The following is an 11,425-nucleotide window of genomic DNA, read 5'->3' on the forward strand; positions in this document are numbered from 1 at the left end:
CTCTCTCTCTCTCTCTCTGATTTGATCTCACTCAGTCTATCTCACTCTGTGCCCCCCCCGCCCCCACACACACCCTAATATCTCTGGCCCCCAGAAGCTCTTTGGGGCCTGGGCAGTGCTGACACTGTATTGTATTGCATCACTTCAAAGGCGGGCTCAGCATTTAATATTGCAGCTGAGCGAACGAAAGCCATTATACATCAAACTTAAACAGAAGTGTGCAAGGGAGAGAGATTGTTTGTATGCTGTGTGTGTGTGTGTGTGTGTGTGTGTGTGTGAGGCTGTGTGTGACTGTGTGTGAGAATGTGTGTGACTGTGTGTGACTGTGTATGTGTGTTTGGAGGGGATTACTAAGAATGAACTACCAAGAGGTGACACCTATGCCGCTTTTCCACCGCCAGTACCTACTCGACTCGACTCGACTCGACTCGACTCGCCACGCCTTATTTGCGTTTCCATTGGCAAAAAAAGTACCTGGTACCTAGTACCGGGTACTTTTTTTTAGTACTACCTCCGTCGAGGTTCCATGCCAGCGGAGTAGGTACTTTTGTGTGACGTAAACAGGCTGCTGGTAACTGATTGGCCAGCGGCTGTAAATGGGAATATTCACTCAAGTTAAGTTGTGTCCGGCGTGGTTGGAGTCCACGAACCCGCTCCCGAGGGGGACACTGATCAGCGTTTCGCCGTGTGTGTCACTCCTTTCCCGGGGCTAGAGTTAGGCTGCGCGTCGTTATGTGTGTCGGGCGTGGTTGTGTGTGTCCGGCGTGGCTGGAGTCCACGGACCGGCGTTTCGCTGTTTCATTTCAGTGTCGTTCCTTTCCTAGGGCTCGAGTTTCGCCTCTATCAACGTTACCGTATGACAACAATAGACGTGCAGTCATTGCGCTTTTTATTTTATTTTATTTCCCATCATAACCTTTCCCGGGAATCAGGAAATAGTCTTGATCAGATTCAGATTTCCCGGGAATCGCGTCTCCCGTGATTAAAACCTAATGACGACCCGCCCATGGTGGAGAGGTTCTTTTCTACGACCCGCCCACATTGAAGAGGTACTTTTTTAGATGGAAACGCAACCAAACCGAGTTGAGTCGAGGCGAGTCGAGTCGAGTCGAGTTGGTACTGGCGGTGGAAAAGCGGCACTAGTGGCAATCCAATGACTACGGTGGTCTATACTGGCCTGTATTGTGTAAGACGCAACTACTTCCAAAAGATGTCATCGTCTCCAACAGCATCGAGTGGCAAAGTGTGAAGTGATGAGGTTCCTTGATAGATTGAATGAATTGTATTTTGTTTTTTGTTATTTAGTCTGTCAATTTTAAACTATAGGTCATAGCGCAATTGTTTGTTGTGACACACACCTATAGGCCGCGATTTATTTTTGCGAAAAAGCAACACTAATTGATATTAATCGCAACAAGGGGGATTTTTGGCATCTCTATCCTGCGAACGACTCAGTTTAACCAATCACAACGCATATCCTTGTCATTGTCACCCTTGTTCCATGTTGTAGGACATGGCAGAGGTCATAGCCTATTCATGTTTCTCAACACACAGTCCATCAGTAGACCGTCTGTTCACCTCCTGAAGTTTGCAGATGACTCAATGGTCATCAGCCTCCTCCGGGACGGGGACCAGTTTGCATACAGACAGGAGGCTGGACAGCCGGCTCTCTGGTGCTGTCAGAACAACTTGGGGCTGAAAGAGCTCATCACTGGAGATGGACTTCGGGAGGAGCCCCCCAACACTCCCCCTCCCCCCTCACCATGCTCAACAGCACTATGTCTGCAGTAGAATCCTTCAGCTTTCTGGGATCCACGATCTCCCTGGACATAAAGTTGCATGCAAAACATAGACACAATCATCAAACAAGCCCAGCAGAGGATGTACTTCCTGCGCCAGCTCTGGAGGTTCAACTTGCCTCAGGAACTGCTGATCCAGTTTTACACTGGAAGTCTGTTCTCTGCACTTCCATCAATGTCTGGTTTGGGACAGACCCCGAGCAGGACAGGAACAGATAACAACAGACTTTCTCTGCATTCAGGACTGCAGAGAAAATCCTCAGTGCCATCCTGCCCTCCATTCAGGACTTGCACGTGTCCAGAGTAAGGAAACGTGCAGGACACAACACTGCCGACCCATCACACCCTGGACATATCCTGTTCAACTCCTCCCCTCTGGTTGGCGCTATAGAGCACTCTACACTAGAACAACCAGATGTAAAAACAGCTTCTTCCTGCAGGCCGGCACACTGAACAACACTTAAACCAGTGACAGAGTGTGTCAGAAACCATCCATGTGAAACCCCTGCAACAATGAACACTAACTGTACGTACAAATTCAAAATTATATATGTTGGTCCTATCTGCTCGCATGAGCCTCGAGTCTGGGGAGGAGGGCCTGGCAGAGACTATTCTCTCCGATATTGTGACGTTGAACTGAAGTAGCCATTTTAAACGCTCTGTGCCCAGTATTTAAAAAATACAACTCAACTGTGTTCTCAGAGAGGGAACAACATTTTTATTCTTGGTTGTATTATTTATACGATATTACTTATATAGGCCTATCATAGCTGTTTCATCCCACCTGATAGTCGTCTTTTTTTCAGATTGGGGCAGCTCATAGACCTGTATATATACACACACCTTATAGTCACTTTCTCAAAGTCCTCACATGTTCAAAATCCTTTAATCATATTAATAATTTAGTTTAGTCACCGTAACCTTTTATCCAAAGTAACTTAAGTTTATCCAAATAACTTTTTTAAATTTAAGTTAAATATATAAGTTTAATTATGACATTGGGGGCCTACCTGCACCTTACTGATGTAGGCTTGGAGTCTGAACAATTACAATATACTTGGCTCATAGACACACATAATGTAATTAGTTAGCTAAGCTTTTCTACCAGAAGATGGCGGCATGTAGTCATGAATAAGAAATTATTAGAGCTCCGTACGTCTTATGAAATTGTTGCGTTCATGGTGCAAACTCTATTTCCTATGATTTCAGAGTTAGGCCCAATTCTCAAATTGGCGTATGAATTAAATAGTAGGCCTATATCACAACTGACCTGTACGCAAAATGACATTCACTGTTATGAATGTTTTCATTCTTCGGGTAATGTAGATTTAAGGAAACATTTACATTGTTTTTAAACTGGGATCGATACATTTTATATAAAACGTATGGTCTAATTGTTTAAATATAATTAAATAGGCCAGGTATTATAATTTAATTTAAATGTCTTTCCATCTGGTTTCAGTTTATGCATCTTCAAACTATAAAGGTAAGGAGGAATTGGCTCAAATGTCTCGTTAAGCTATATTACTCCATGGACACAGGAAGTGATATCGGTTTATAGTTTATTGTATTATTATTCTTTGCTGTAACTTATTTTTACGAGACAACATAATAAAAAATAATAATACTCAATAGCTTGACCGGAGTGTGTTTGGTCTGTGGGCGTGTCTGAGAGACGAAAGAGAAGGCGGATGTGACAAAAGCCTTGCCCTGCGTTCCAAAACAAAAATACTACCATACTATTTAGTATGTTAGAAAATGATTTTGCATTTCACATAGTATGGAAAATGCAGTATTCCATAAAATACCAGGATATTGTAATACATCTGATCGCATTTCGTAGTAGGCCTATGCAAGCCAGCATGCTTTTTGGCTATTAACCCACAATCGGTATCCTCTGCGCAGCAGAAGATACGTGGGTGGCACAACAGGTGTGCTAATTAGTCAAATCACGTATGTTATGTATGTTCCAATTGAATGCACTGTGTGTAACAGTAGGCTACGTACTTTGTAAGGGTAGGTGCAGTAGGCCTACATAGTACCAGTACAAGTAAAAAAGTATGCGATTTGGAATGCAGACCGGTGCCCTGTAGGCTACGAACCTCGATTAGTGGGTTAGCGAGGTATGTTGCGCTCAAAGCCTGGGTTAGCTGGGACACGAAAGTCGCTGTATCACCATGGTGACTTATGCTGTCAACCAATCCTGGTCGGGAGCAGGTTTTCAGCTAAGATAAGCGCAGCTTCCTCGCCCCTCCGTTGACAATGACGTCACCATTTGTGGGTTTCCCCGTAGACCTCGGAGCCCGTATCGTAGGCTACTGGGGTCTCTCCGGAGACAGAGGGTCTTTTGGGACAGATCCGATCCCTTGGCATTGCCTGAGAATATTCTTTATGAGAGATATAGGTTCTCATCAGAGGGTATTCGCTACTTTATCGTCTTTGTTGGACTTTATGTAGACAATACTTGCTGTTGCGCAGGTGTCTCTGTGAGAGAGTGGTAGAGTGGAGGTAGCGCGCGTTGAACCTAAAGCGGAAAACCTGGCTCGACTAATCGAATCTGAAGTCGTGGTACCATTTAACTCTGATCGCGAGTTGCGTCTCTGTCGATCCAGGTTAGAAAAGAAGAAGAAAAGAAAGAAAGCCTGGGTATGTTCAGCGAGGTTTGTAATACCCCACGGCTCTCCCCTTTCGATTCAAACCAAAACACATTCAAATACACATTCAACTTCCACTCAATTTTCGTTTCCCTTTAGTACTACTCTCTGTGCAAATGGAATGAAGTACGAGGGTCTGGTAGGACCAGACTCACACCAGTACTCCCAGGGGAGAAACCCCACTTGGCTCTGGCTCATAATGATAGTTTTGTCAAATTTCCAGAAGAGAAGTACTCTGGTCTACTTTCCCTTGGTGTCTCTAGAACTCCGCTGAAGAGGAACCAGAAACGCATCCGGGAAAAATAATGGGGAAATACTTATTTCATTACACATCACCAGGGGTCGCTGTTACCGACAATCCTGCTCTAGAAGGGCTGGGCATACAAAAGGCCTTTGTCTACCAAAGAATAACCCAGCTTCTTGTTTGTGTGCAGAATATCCTATCATGGGAGGAGAACATTGGTTTGTTTTGGAGCAAACACACAAGTCCGGTTCTTTGTTGTTTCGATTCCTAGGCCAGCATTGAGCTCTTTCCAATTGCTGCAGCCCAACACTGGGCATGGTACCAAACAAATGTCCCAACTCACCCAGTGTAATCCATTATTGGGCCATTATTGCTTCAGCTATGCCTTTGTTTACCTTGATATGGTACAAACAATTTGTTAATATCAAGGTGTAGGCATTGACACATTATTCACGATTAAACACAAAGCATGAGCTCAAGGCGTGGCTATCACGTGTGTTTGTTTTTGTAATTGACCTATTCCTATTGTACATGCTAACTTACAGCATGTTTATTAAACAGCTATAAGTTAGATTCAGGACCAGAATTATACAAATTCAAACAGTTCTGTTGAGTGAAAAACACAACGCAACCGGTTGAACTGTGTGAACGCACAGATAAGAGAATGGAATGGAGGAGTGGCTGGGAGGATTATCAATAACATCCGGTCGTAATCAGCTCTGGAGAATTATAGTTTGGTGTAAAGGTCAACCTGGTAAACCAGCAAAATGATCCTATCGTCGAACTTCCAGGTCATGCTTACGTAAAATGACATACAATTACTTTTGCTCGTATAATATATGAATATGGTGTAATAAGTTCTGTGTGTTTAAGATGATTGTGCATGTCAAGAAAGTATTAATTTATTATAGTATAGTAATATTTAGTATTAAATCTTTGTAAGTTTAAAGGTCCTTTTTATTAATTAAACTAAATTATATGTTGCAATTTCTTTCCAAATCATGGAGCTGAATGGGACTGTACACACACAACACACCGCAGTGTGAATATGCTGCATTTTTCAACCATAATCGCACTCGCGAAATTTATCACACTTAAAGCTGCGTTATCATTAGCGCAGCGTGTTCGCCTGAATTTGCTCTCGCAAGTAGACAAACTTTTCTCGAGGGAGTGATTTGTTCATGCAAGTTTACTCGCGCGGGTGTAGGCGGAAGGGCGCCAAAGCTTCTTTCCTCCGATTCATTCTCCACCATGGCCGAGATAAGCACCACTATGAGTCTTTACTTGTTGTGGAAGTAGACACGTCGGAGAACCCAACGCTGTTAGGAAAATTCTTGCAAAATGGCCTAGTCTTTGTAGCAAAGGTGCCGTCACACCAAAAGCAAAGCCAATATTCTACACGCTTGCTTACTTGGGCGAGGTTGCTCACACAAACCACAAACTTTTCTCACGCGAGTGATTCAGCATCAAGCGAAATTTGCGGGAAAGTCCAAATATTTAGGCTTGAACAAATGACGAATTAGAATTTTTTGTGCGAGTAGAATCACATGAAATCTGCATGAGCCAGGTCCTACGCGCTGCCCCATTGAAGCCATCCGCACCGCCTGCTTGGCCAACGGATCTTTGTGTTTGTAAATATTCACACCACACTTTCGCTTTCGGTTTGAACACAGAGTTTCGGGTAGAATCACGAAAATGGAACTGCAGGTGAGCCGTCTGAAGTCTTGGTCAATTCTCTTTCTTTCAATTTGTTATGACCAATCATTGCTCGAAGCGGGGATCTGTAAGCACGTAACAGGCGAGAAAGTAAAAGAGTTTGTGTTAGGGGTTTCAAATCATCGTGTAGACAGGCCATGGTGCCAAATGCACTCATAAAATCCCCATCTCAAAGCTTTGTCTACTTGCTAAAATAGTTTCCTCTTCGGTAGAATGGCTCAGTAAAGAACCAGGAAACAATGTGTGACTCCACTCCACACAATCGCAGGCTTTGCAGACAGGCGGGGCAGTTTTCAGTGGCCTTTTAAAATATTTATAGCATGTTTAAAGCTATTCATCCATGCAAAGCCCACCACCACAACCTTTTTGATGTCAATCGACACCAATGACAGCAACCTCCAGTGGAAATGCAGGGGAAGGAAAACAAAACCTGACTGAAGTGACCTAAGCAGATGACTTCACATTGCAGCATGTCGAGACAGCTATGTTGATGATGGGAATACCTTACGATGCCTCACCCAAGGCCCGTCCTCTCTCAGGTATCTACCTGCATGTGACAAGGCGCTGTTCAATCAGCTGGAAAACATCCAGGTGTGGCACCTGGTGTCAGCTGGGTATTTATGGTGATGGTTATGATGATGCATTAGTACTATACTTACAAACACACACCCACACATATGTGTCTATATGTATGTGTTTGTGCGTGTGTCTTTTTGTGTGTGTGGGCATAGAACCATAAACAGACTAGGATACACAGGAAGCCATTTTGTGAACATCTATTTATGAACAAACCTCAGCTACGCAAAGTCGTGAAATACCCTGTAAATGAATCAATAAAGACGATGGACACAAACACACACAGCAGGGGGTGGCACTCAAGAGGAACTGTACACCACCGTAAGGAACCGTTGGTGGTGCCTCCATTGGTTCCCGACCGTTGCGTTCCCCCTCTGCCACATTAAGCTGAATGGACAGAAAGCTGAATGGAGCCAGACAGGGAGAGAAGGGGGGTGGAGCGGCCGGGGACTAGAGAAGTATGTGCGGCCGTGGCCTTTGCGGTCACATAACTACGATCGCGTTTCCTTTGTCTCTGAACCCCCCAGTCGGCTTTGTATGAGAGAGCGAGCGAATGAAAGAGAGAACGATGGAGGGGGGGGGGGGGGGGGGGGGATCAAATTTCCCCGCGTTTGATGTCTCCTCCCACGCTTCTCCACCCCCGCGCCACCCTGCCTTGGGAAATATGATCTCCGAGCCAAGGCCGTTGACGCACAGCCATACCCCGCCGCGGATCTGCCCTGGGACAACATGTCCCGGAATGAAACTAAGTCACCACTGCTACGGTTGCTAAGACACACACTAGGCATATTTTTGTTTTGCCCCAAACGCGGAAGATAAGTGCTTACATTAAATATGGTGACCTAGATTTCCATATGGGCTGTCTACGGTTGTGGGTGGCCGTGGGTGGGAGGGACTAGGGGCATGGGAGGATAATCCATCTTAGGGTAACCAGAGCGTCGGCGTCCTGATTTATACTGCAAAACAACATGTGGCATGTAAAGCATCCCTTTGATTGAATTGTCGAGGAGCCCTCCCTGAGTCCAAGGCTGTTGTTTTTATTTTTGCCTGTCAGGGGCCGCCAGCCAGACTTTCGAGGGTCAAGAAGGTGTTGTGGGGGGCCTCTTCCCGCACACAGCCCCGCTAGTGGTGGGGAGTGGGGGCTGGGGGTGGTCTTTCCTCAGGCCGGCTGATGTCAGGGCTGTGGAATGTGGAAAACAAGCCAGACTGGGGGTCCTTGTTCTTCCAGAGAGAATAGTCACAGGGCGGGCATCCAAGGAGCATGCCACACACGCAGCCTTGGGGGAAGGGAAGACCAACAGAGCCGCCCCAACCCCGCTCAGCTTTAAAATGCAGCCTGTTCTCCAAAATGACCATAGACCTCTGAAGAATAAGTCCCGCCTCCGAGGCTCCCGGTTCCCTCGGTCAAATGTCTATGGGAAATAACATGGGGTTTATGAATGATCGAACATAACAAACTCTGTAGGTGGCGGCGAAGTAAAAGCTGCGTCACGTTTTGAACTACACACATGTTCCATCTAGTTTCGACTGTGTTTTTGGATTGTCGGTGCCGTTAAAGAAGTAAACAATTTATGTTCTGTTCGATCATTCATAAACCCCATGTTATTTCCCATAGACATTTGACCGAGGGAACCAGAGCCTTGGAGGCGGGACTTATTCTTCAGAGGTCTATTATGAGCGTTTGGTGTTCCAGCTCCCCTATTGGCCTGTAAGAAACCAGCAATACGTCACGTATGTCGAGTATCTGTCTGAGAAAACTAAATGGACCACTTTCGTTTTATCCTCAATGGAAAATGCAATATTTTCAGATAAATCAACAGATCTATCAGATCGTCATTAAAAGACATTTTAAAAACCTTTCTAGCAAGAAAGTCCTAATCTTCGTTCAGTGATTGTACACAATGTTGTTTGTTAGTTATTTCAACATTTTTGATCGTTGCTATAGTGGTTGCTATGGAAGCTGATACCTTGGAAACGTATTAACCACGTGTTAATCTTCTTCTTTTCGATATACTAGGCCGACATGCTTTTATGGGGCAACCTGGAAGTTTGTTTTCACCATTGCCTCAGCAAAAAGTCCATTTGAAATGTTTATTTTATTTACTTTAACTTTTTTTTATTTACTTTAACTTTTTTATTTATTAACTTTGGTTTAAATGAGAGCGAAATTAAAGATTTCATGCTCGAAGCGTAAATCCAGGGTCAGTAAAGGGCAGATGAAAATGATTTTCAAAAGACTACTAAAATGATCAACATGGGGGTCATAGAGCTACAGAGAGTGATGCAATTAACAGGTGACTTAGGGGTCCAGGACACTTAGGTCATGTCCACATCTACGAAAACTATCTTTTGCCCCCGTTTTCCTTGGCAGCGTGACAGGAATTTCTCCGTAATGATGTACTCATTCACTCACTCACATGCAAAAATGCATCGTGCTGTGGAAACGCTGTCGTAAATATTCCAGGCCTATATGTGGTACTGTTTCTGCTCCAGAACGCCACCAAAAAAAGAAGAACAGGCGGAGCATGCGCATCAAGCCTGCATGCTTTATATGAACATACAGTCGAAGAAGAAGAAACGAAGAAGAACACCAGCAGTTGTTAAACCTGCAGCAAAAGAATACTTTTTAATGTACAGTTAGTAATTATATTTACCAAGGGGCTGTATTTAAAGCTACAAAAATAATACAAATCAAATCAAACAAAAACGAATTAGCCGGAAAATCTAACATTGCCCACCTGCTGGGTGGGGCGATGACCTCATCGTTTGCGAATCTGGGGTTCTCATTAAGAGTTTTTCTCTTTTTCACCCTGGGACCTGGTTTCAAAAGAGTGTGTTTGCAAGCACCGAAAACTCTGGATCCTTCTGGACGGTCGGCCCAAACATACAAGACTTTAGCCAAAGGCCTTAGCAAGCTAAGTACCTGCAAGCTAGAGATTCCATGTATCTTGCAAACAACATGCACGCTACGTGGTTTCAGTGGTAGCAGCTTCTCACAATTTTTAAATGCCACCTACCAAGGTTAGGCTACTGAGTCACATTCGAGATAAAGCAGATCTGAAGAATGTTTGAGAATTCCAAGACCGCAGATAAGTCCCCTTATATTTTTTTTCTTGCTTTCTATTCAGAGTTAGTTTTGGTGAGAATAACGTTTGGCATCAGCGTTGGAGAGGATAAATGGATTTAAGTGTTTAAGTGTTACTAAGAACGAAAGAGAAAGGGTTTGCAAAAGAGAAACCAGACTGTTTTTAAACAAGGGGGGAGTCCAGACCACAGGGTGATCAACCGTCCTGTTGAAGAGAAGGTGTTGATTTGATGCTGGGGGGGTATCTCTCCTGGGAGCGTCTGCATTGTGAATCAAAAATGAAAGACATGACATGATGATGAATGCATGATTGAGTCCTAGGGGCGAGATGGGCACAGACATCAAAGTAAGACAGTATAATACAAAAGATCAGATACAACCCTGTGTGGGACAAGCATATAGCAGCCGAAGAGTCAAAGTAAAGCTGGGGAGGAAATAAGACTCACGAGAAACTTCAAACTGCTGGAAGGGAGAGACAATAAAGACAAACATCCCCTATGACCCGTATAACTTGTTTTTCTGTTGCTCATACAAATAGTTAAACAAAGCATCCACTTCACTATTCTGAGAAATCGATTTTTGAATTGACCTAACATAATTGATCCAAGAGGAACACTGTGTCCTGATCCACGTCATGACTTGATATATGATACATCTGTCTCGGCTATATCTGTCTGTATCTGATGTCCACATCCTGTCGGATACATCGCATACCTACATCCATTCCTCAGAATCTGTTAAGACGATCCGCCATCGTGTTTCATCTTTTGTTTTGACTCTCTATGTTATGAAGAGGAAGAATGAATGACCATGTTTTTGAACTGTTGAAAAACAAATTAAATTGATTGTATTGCAGTCTTTTAGACGTGTATGTGAATCTGGTTCAGATTATGCTGTTCTGTCCTGTTTTTCTTTACAGGACCCACCCAGTACATTTCCCTTGTTCCTTGGCAATATAAACAAGACCGTGTTAAATGAATGCTATGCAGGAAAGTTTGACAGCTTTGCCTGACTATTTATATTTAATGATTGAGCTTTGTTAAGTTGACCTTATAAAAGGATTGGCTCTGCATTTCTTTGTTTATTGTCTCCCTATGAGTGTATTTTGAGTCCACACACACACACACACACACACACAGCTGATCCTGTGCTCACACACAGCATGAGATTTCCGGGATGCAGGGAACACTGAGTTTGATCCCTTAATCACAAAGAGGTTGGCTGGTGACTCAAGCCAACAGCTGACCCCGCATCAGCTGAGGCAAGCCGGTTATTTCAGAACTCATGTCATGTCTGGTGCCATTACATCCACATCTTATGTAAGGCTTCTCGTGCTCTCCTCTTCATGTCC

Source organism: Micromesistius poutassou (assembly GCF_964030765.1).
Source record: "Micromesistius poutassou genome assembly, chromosome: 8".
Taxonomy (NCBI): Eukaryota; Metazoa; Chordata; class Actinopteri; order Gadiformes; family Gadidae; genus Micromesistius; species Micromesistius poutassou.